The sequence below is a fragment of the Sinohyriopsis cumingii genome, chromosome 2, assembly GCF_028554795.1.
Source record: "Sinohyriopsis cumingii isolate HCF-2022 chromosome 2, ASM2855479v2, whole genome shotgun sequence".
Taxonomy (NCBI): Eukaryota; Metazoa; Mollusca; class Bivalvia; order Unionida; family Unionidae; genus Sinohyriopsis; species Sinohyriopsis cumingii.
The window spans coordinates 73,315,662-73,324,945 of NC_142962.1; positions in this window are offsets into that span (position 1 = coordinate 73,315,662).

Consider the following 9,284-nt stretch of genomic DNA (forward strand, 5'->3'; position numbering starts at 1 on the left):
GCCATCACGAGATGCTTCATAATTAACAAGCACAGGGTGAGGTAGAAATTCTTGGTTCATTTGTATAATAATACTACTTGTCTAATTCATTATTTGGTTTAATTATAAATCTTTCAATGTAGTCTTGAGGAGTTTTGATAATTTTATCGTTGTTGGAGTCAATTACGGAGTTTTTTATTCGTTTATCATAATAACGTTTTAACTCTCTGTATCGCTTTCCGCCACAATTGATACACAACTGCAATTTTCCTCTTACACCAACGTGGCAAACCAAGCACGGGAGGGGGCCAAGAGAACCATTACGAACGCTTTGTAAATGATATCCACAAAATTCACCTCTACATGATTTATTGCACGGGGTTGTCGACCCAATCATCAACCATTTGCAGTGATTCATTATACTATATTCTTTCATTTAAATACTTGTTTTAATTATAATATGGGGGAGTTCAAGAGATTAGCAGCAATTAAGCCCTGGAAAAATATTAAGTTCAATCTCGATAGAGTCCTCAAAGACGCACCAAAAACGGCAATAAACGATAGAACCCTAATAAAAAAAATACGTGATTGTATCAATGAATTCAAGCGTGATGGTGCATCTCATAGTTGGTCAACATTTCAAATTGATGGCGTTGTTGATGCTACCATGAACGACAAACGCGCAGCAACGATAATATCACAACTTGACGGTAAAAAGTATTTCTTTAGAGTGAAATTCATTGACCGGATGGAATCAGGAAATTGGATTATACGAGATAAATTCAAACCAATTCTCAGCGACAAGAAAACAGTCATTGTTAGCCGCGACTCCAAGCCGGGGTTGTTAACCGGAATTGACAAACCATACTATGAACGAGCGTATCCTGAAACAGCAGTTGTTTATGGAATATACCCGTTAAATAAGAAACCTGATATCGGAAAACTAGCGCCGATGAAACAGTCAACGGGGGTAAATTGTGTAGCAGAACGAATAATGGAGCATTTTACAAATGCGTGTCGAGGAAACAAATTGACTAATTTACGACGTAGCAAAATCAACCAATGGGGGGAGACAGTGCGCGAGCGAGGAGCAACCATCAGCGACATAGCGAGATTAGAAACGTCGTTGAGATTTCCAATAACCGTTACAACGATAACCGGTGAAGTATTATACGAATCAAAGTATAAATCAAAGGGAGCTCCAATCAGGATTATTGATCATAACGAACACGCATGGACGTCCGCGGTCACAATATTTCCACGGGATAGAACAGTAAAGTATATACCTGAAGAATTCCTGGGAGAACAATTCTCCAAGGATAGTTTTCTCGCGGAGAGGAAACTATTTGATGCTATTGCCTACTTGTGTAAAAACGACCCTGTATCAGTGTGGTTACTTCGCAGCGCTGAAAACGATGCGGATACCTTTGATCAGTTTGTAAGACCAAACGATGAATTATATCGCACTGAAGCGTTTCACAACAAGATGAAAAAAACCGCCATGGAATTTGGAGAGCATGATGAACAACTGCTAACAAATTGTTTTACAATTCCATCGGTTGCGGCTCATGTTGCAGCAAGGAAAAATGCATGGAGACCAACACGCAAGGAATTTCTACCGGATGTACAATCCAGTTGTATGGAATACTATCACGGTGGATTATGGAACACTAGATACAACCGCGACGCTATGATTTCCGTTGATATGGTTGCCTGTTATCCAGCGAGTTTTCTCGGGTATGGATCCGCCGCTGAGTATTTCAAACGATTTGGACACCCCAGACATGAAATGACTTGTGTTGCTATTAATGGACCACTGCCTGATTTTGATTTAACCGGATTCGCTCACATAGTGTCATTTGAATTCGCGGCAAGACTTCATCGCTGTTGCTATGTTTGGATTGGTAGACACATGACTGAAAAAACGTGGTTGCCAATAGCGCTGCTACGGTATATGATTGATTGTAAAATGCTAATTTCGTTGATTGTCAGCGACGCGATTATATCATACCGGGCGCAGACTGAAGTCTGGTTACCAGAACCGGAGCGTCTAGATAGTATAATTGACGAATCCAGAAAACAGATTGATGCCGATGAGGAATATATCGTCGAATGGTCCAGAAAGATATTCAACCAACGAAACATAGAGGCAAAAGATCTCGGTAGAAGAATAATTGGTAAGTTCACACAAGGTGGAAAAAACTGCGACTACAAACGATATTGCTCACGGCTGATTATAGATGACGCAGAATATGTTTTCGTAATCAAGGACGCAGTGGCGAAAAATAGATACGTGAACTGCAAAACAGCTTTCTTGTCCAATGGAACAAGGTTGGGTACAGTTGTTACTTACAGCGATGGAGACAGCCCAGCATATCCACATTTGAGGGCGTCTATGCTGGGTTATGCTTGTATAAATTTATTTTCAATGTTAAATAGATTTCCCGACACTGCAGTCAGAGTTGCGATTGATTCAATGTACATAGACGTAAAGTATAAAAGCAACGTAGCTGTGCTTACTAATCCGGACGAGAGTTGGGGTACATGGAGAATTAAAAATGAAATACGACGCGATTATTCCCCGTCAGCAGATGTCACCGTTGAGAACAATTACTTACGCGGTGATAAATTGTCAGAATGGTCTAATGCACTGCCAATATCCGACCCAATTTGTAGATACAAGACGGTTTATTTAAGCGGCTGTGGTGGGTCGGGAAAAACGACTCGGGCAATTGAATTATTTCGAACGCGGGCAAGTATGATCGTGCTTACACCAACCCATAGACTAGCGCGAGAGATAAAACAACGAAATGTTGACGCCGTTACTTATCACAGCTTTTTTCAATACAGCGGAGGTGCGTGGACTCCTGATCGAATGGGTGAAAAATTTATTCCTGAGGTTATCATTTGGGATGAGATATGTACTGTTTCGTTAGATGTTTTACAAATGTTTCTTGATTGGTTGCTGCGCGCGAATACAGCAGTGATAATGTGCGGAGATCATGGCCAACCACCACCATTTGTCGGCGAGGGTCCACATGATTGGTTAAAGGGTTTTGTGGACTATTATGAAGAAACCGATACTGATTACCGAGCACTTGATGAACAACTGCGCGAGGTTAAAAAATTAATCAGATTACAGCCGGATAGAATTCAATGTGAAATAATCCGCGAGGTGATTCCGGAAACGCCATTAAATGAATTCTGGGAAACATGGAGACCAAACGATTTGATTGTAGCGAGTAGAAAGATAGTCAGAGACACACTTCAGCAAAAGTTGTTTACGTTGCATAAGGAAAAGTTTCCAACGCGCCCAGTGCCACTGTGTTATAGACCCGCGGATACACGGCGGCAGAACATTCAAGTTGAAATTCCAGGACGGACAGAAAAACAAATTCTTGTGCTGAATGATATCGTGCTCGTTGATATCAGCGTCGTCGAGGACGTGCTACGTGCTGATAAATCCCCGTGGACGCTAGGATACGCAACAACAATACATTCCTCGCAGGGATTGACTATCATGGATACAATTGTTTGGATAGTTGGTAATCGCATCGAATGGTCAAATCTAGTCTATCTTGCAGTGTCCAGAGTACGGAGGATAAATCAGCTTCGAAGAATTGTTATTGACGAAGCCAGTGACAAGGACATCATCGATGCAAGCGTCATTAATAGAAAACTCTCGGGTTACCGCCAACAGGATAAAAAAAAAACAGCGGAGTTTTGATATTGATGCCGAATTAATAATTGCACTACGACAACAACAGAATAATCACTGCGCGAGTTGTAATTGTGTAATGAGTTGGCGTTATTCGGATAAAGACGCTCGCCAATTTACCGTGGACAGGATCGATAACAGTCTCGGTCATGTCAAAAACAATGTGAGGTTGACCTGTCTTGAGTGCAATAGACGCAACGGCGCTAGTTAAGACCACGCGGGGGTAATTGAGTATCGTCAGGTATCACTTGTAGTTGCTCGCGTGTAAACCCCCGCTGTGGGGCAGTTGAATCCAGTCTATAGATCGGTGGTCTATCAGTTGATCGTGTTATCGTTGATATGTTATGTGTGGTAACACTCCAGATAGGATCAGTAGCTCTTTTTTTACCGCCTTCAAGCTCTCCTGATTCATATAGATATCTAACAGTGACATCGCCGAGAATCGGCTTGGAAACGCTATCTATTTTTGGTCTTTTGGGTATATACTTTTTTTTAATCGCGTCGCTGGGCTTCATGTTGATTGCTCGGGTAATCTCGTTATTTAACGCCGCAATTACGCCTGGCAACCTTTTGACCCATTCACGAGATCGTTTTTCTTGGATGAATTCTTTTGCGTATTGATATCCAAATAACCATTCAGCAAGAGTCCGATTGAATCGTTCAACAATTGCCTGATCACGATGTATCGCAGTATGACCTCGTCATACCGCGACGCTATGATGTTTCAGCGTTGATAAAACAGCGCCGCGAAATTCACTACCAGGATCAACTTGTAATAGATTTGGCCAGCACAGAGGACCTCTTCGATAAATCCGCTCAAACGCATCGGCTACTTCAGTTGCTGACTTTGTTTTTAACGGTTCCGCTTGTTTGTATCGACTCGCAACATCAACTACGGTTAGCGCGTATTTGTAACCGTTGTCATGCGGCAGAAATAGTATATCAGCTTGATGAACTTCATTTGGTACGCTGACATCAAAGCGCGAAAAGTTGATTTGTTTAGGCGGTGGCAGATAGATTTGCCATATAGCCTGTTTGGATAACCAATTAGCCGCAGTGGCCCTTGTTACTTTTGCAGCGCTTGCGAGTTTATCAATTGCGGCCTTCCCCTTCCAGTATCCTCTCGGAGAATAATAGATGGATTCCATGTTGTTATTAATTACCAGCGCCCATCATTAATTTACCTTTCATAGCCGATTTTACCAACCATGAAGCCAATTTTTCTTTGAATGATTTATCAGGAATGGTATTTAACGCATGAATTAATTTTACATCCGCGATATGACGCTGTTGCAGATCGCTACTTTTGTAAGCAACATCATGAGCATGACACGCCTTATCGGTAGCGTTTATTGGATACTCACCGGGCCGGGGTTGATTTTGATCATCGAGTCTGATATCTAATCGTGTTCCGGGGCCACAGTAGTTATATCCTGGGAGGTGCTTTTCTCCTGGATACTTTCCCCATGGTGTTCCCGGGAGTTTTGATAACTTGGCTGCAATATCACCTCCTCGCTTTTTTTTAAAACATTCCCGGGTCTAATAGAAATAAATCTAAATTTCTTTATACCGCATTGTACACACTTACCAGTAAGTGCTGATCTATTATTTTTTGTTGTAACGGTTGTCATATCATTTGTGCCAGTACGCACTCTACACTTCACACAATATAGATCCATAATTTATGTATAGAGATATGAATATAATTGATTTTTCGGCGACTAAAACAAGAGAACCAGTTAAGCATGTTGCAGCGTTACCAAACTCGATCCGGATGATTATCATCGGACCATCTGGATCCGGCAAGACGCAATTACTACTTAATTTAATAATGAGATGGATGAAGTGGGATAAGTTGTATTTAATCGCCCCTAGCGTAGATGATCAACGATGCTACGAGGTGTTGAAAGACTTTAACGAGAATGCATCAGCGATCACTGAAAAAAATGTTATTGAGTTTATTACAGATATCAATGATGCACCAGGTATTGATGATATTGATGGCGACGTTAACAATCTAGTCGTGTACGATGATGTTATGTTAGACAATCAAAAAAACCCAGCTAGGATATTTTCCAGAGGCAGGCATAAAAACACTGACGCGATATATGTCACTCAACAATACACTCAGATTCCAAAAGTAATTAGAGATAACTGTAATATTCTTGCTGTATTCAACGGCGTTGATACACACACGCTACGAAATATTTGGCAGACATGGTGCGGCGGTGACATGGACTTTAATGTTTTTCGAAACTTTTTTAGTCATGCTCAGTCGACCCCACATGGATTTGTAACGATAAATTTACATGATCCTCGGACACGATATCGTATCGGACTTGACCAAATATTCGGTTAAATTGTAAATAACTTCTAGCAGCAGAGGGGGCGATGACATCAACGCGGTCGTCGCGCTTTTTTACCCGACGCTGACAACGCTGGATCGCTGAGTGCAGAAAGTATATTAAACTAAATGACGTTCGATTTGCCCCCCCCCCCCCCGACGACGACGTCGTTTTTTATTTACCAGGCGCTGACGACGCTGGATCCGCTGAGTGCAGAAGGTATCAATTAAACCAAATGACGATTGGGCCAAATGTCCGATTCGCCCCCTCTGCTGCTCATTGTATTAAACAAGAGTGAACATGAAACAATAGAAAACTTTGACCAGACATTTTGGTCTGCAGCACATCTAGTAACAAGTAATACTGTAGCTTATATACTAGCTTCCAAGTCCAGTTGCAAACTACACAGACCCAGATCTGCCATTGCATAATGGGCCAGCAGATCTGGATTATGCAGTTTGTTAGGAGTAATCTGAAGAAAAAACAATAAAGATCCTGACCGAATTACACATTATGTGATGACAGATCAGGGTCTATGTTGTTTGCAGTTGGACTAGACATACACAAGCAAGGGTGTTTTTGTGATTTTTTTAAGGCATTTAACTTTGAACAAATGGTATTTCAGTTCTTCTTGTGATTTTAAAGTTCTACGATCCTTGTGTTTTAAAAAGTATATATTGCCAAAAAATGCATGACTTGACACTAAGGTAATCTGAAGCACAGAAACCACCGTCATTATTGTAAAATATCCATTCACAAAGTTTAGCAACGGTTTGACAAGTACTGTTTGAACAGAAAATTAGCTTATACAATAGCTTTATATCTCTGAAGTTCAGTATTCAGTTACTGTTTACTATAGTTATATGCAAGACATAGTGGACACTTCAAGGATTTTTTTTATTATTCCCAGGTCTTCCATCTCAGAAAGAAATCATCTTGAACAACTATTGCATGTAAATAGCTTGCAAAACTTAGGTAAATAAACTGGAAGTTTTACCAAGAGCAACATCCAAATTCTTGTTTCCAAGTCCACAGCCTTTAATGTTTGTCTTGCTTTCATGAAGGATATGACTAGTTAATTATACAGATTAAATATCGGCATATTACACAAAGCTAAACTTTAATAACACAATACATTTTGCAGATCCCATATTCAGTCTTTAAAGTTTTGACTGACGGACAGGTGGCAGATCTGCAGGATGGCAATTAGCCAAATTTGATGCATATATAAATATTTACTGTTTGCTGTATATGTAATTGTAAAATTTTATAAAAAAAACAGTTGAAATAACAAATGTAGTTTGATGCTAAATCTATTTGTAAACAAAGTTTTGTGGTCTGCCATTGATAGAATTAAGTACAAAACTAAACTAGTACAAATGGTCAAATGGTTTTTCGTTGTTGAGTTACTTGTTATCACATAAACAATTATGGTTCCAAATTACAATTCTGAAGACAATGGCACAAGTGTTTAAAGGAGATCACCCCTGCAGGGTTATACCAACATCTGGCCATTCTTATAAAGTGCCAAACATTTACATTATGAAATCCCTGAACTTTCGAGGGTGAATGGAATGTGTATTGTCCGTATTACTGGGAAAAGAATGTTACAGAATTGCTGAAACTGTTTTTCAGGATGTTTGCAAAAATACATTTTTACATGCAGTTCATTTGCAATGCGGGGCCCTGAGTGGCCAAGTGGTCTAAAGCACTCACCATTATGGATCACTGCTATCTCACCTCTGCCTGTGTGGGTTCAAGTCTCGGTTTCTGCCTATGTGGGCATGTGAGAAAGCTTGCCAGTAGCTTCTTGTGGGTTGGTGGTTCTTTCCGGGGTTTTCCCCAGTTCTTCCTCTACCATTAATACTGGCTGCCATGTATAGCCTATACTGTGCTGAAAAAAGGCGTTAAACCCTACAACAACAACATTTGCAATGCAATTAAAAAATGACCATAACCATTCTAAATTGACCGTAACTATTTTTTTTACCAAGGATTTCTCTTAATGATAAAATTCAACTGCAATAAACAGGGTCTAGATATTTATCAGCTTTGATGACTAAATTATCTCTTTTAATTAGTAAATTAGCTATATGTGCATAAATGGCCAACCTTCCACTGTAGGAAAGGTTAAACTATTCAAAACAAGCTCTAGAACATTTATCTGCAATGACAAGGATAAACTTGCAATATAAATAGTAGATCAATCTTATACAAATGCTCACCTGGAATGAAATTTATTAAATGAGTCAATTAATGTCTATCTTTTGTGAGCAATGGCAGCAAAATCTTGAAATTATTTGACAAGTTTCATATATTTCATTTAAAATGAGCAGAGAATACTGATTTTATTTGAGCAAACTGCTGAATATTGTTGTGAAATGACTTTTAAATACCTCCATAGTTATTCCTTTCCTTTGCATAATGTTATGTCATTTGTGCCATGAAGTATTTTTATGTGTATCACATATCTGAAAATTCTGATAATGTACATTGATGCAGTTAGCACAAGTAATGCGATAATATACTGTCCCATCTGACGGCTACATAAACAAGTGTTTACTTAAATCCTAAGCTCATTGGTTTTGCTACAAAATTAACATTTTTTGTAATTGATTTTTACATACTGTAAAATGGTCTACATGCATAGTTATTATTAAAATTACAGGAGGTTGTATGTACTTATACTATATATGCTTAGTAAAATGTATTGTAATAAAATGTATAGTTTCAAATCAGCCTGGCTGAACAGTATACTTGTACTACTAATGATGGAGTAAAGAAAAGAGGGACAGGAAGAAAGAACTGGCAGAAGTAGTAAATAACAAGTTCGTCAAAGGGACTGACACTCTACTGGGCCGATTTTTTTTATACAAGAATTCAATATAAGACCATTTCTTCGCTTTCATTTGAGTGTGTCAAAACCATCTTCGATATTCTTCAGCCATAAAACAAAGAATTTCAAAATAGGTGCTGTGGTGCAACCAGTAAAATAGTTATACGTGCATGAATGGCTCACCTTCCACTGTAGGAATGGACAAATTGTTCATTCAAATTCTAGAACATTTATCTGCATGTGTGTGATTTGGATTTTTAACGTAGCTTTAATAATTTTTGGGTCGTATCGCTACTGTGTCTGCAGTGTGGCAGTTTATAGTAATGTCTAGCACTGGGGCATCATGCTGCAGACAAGTAGTAGAGATAATATTTTTAAGACTTGACCTTCCAGCAAAACAGTGTTA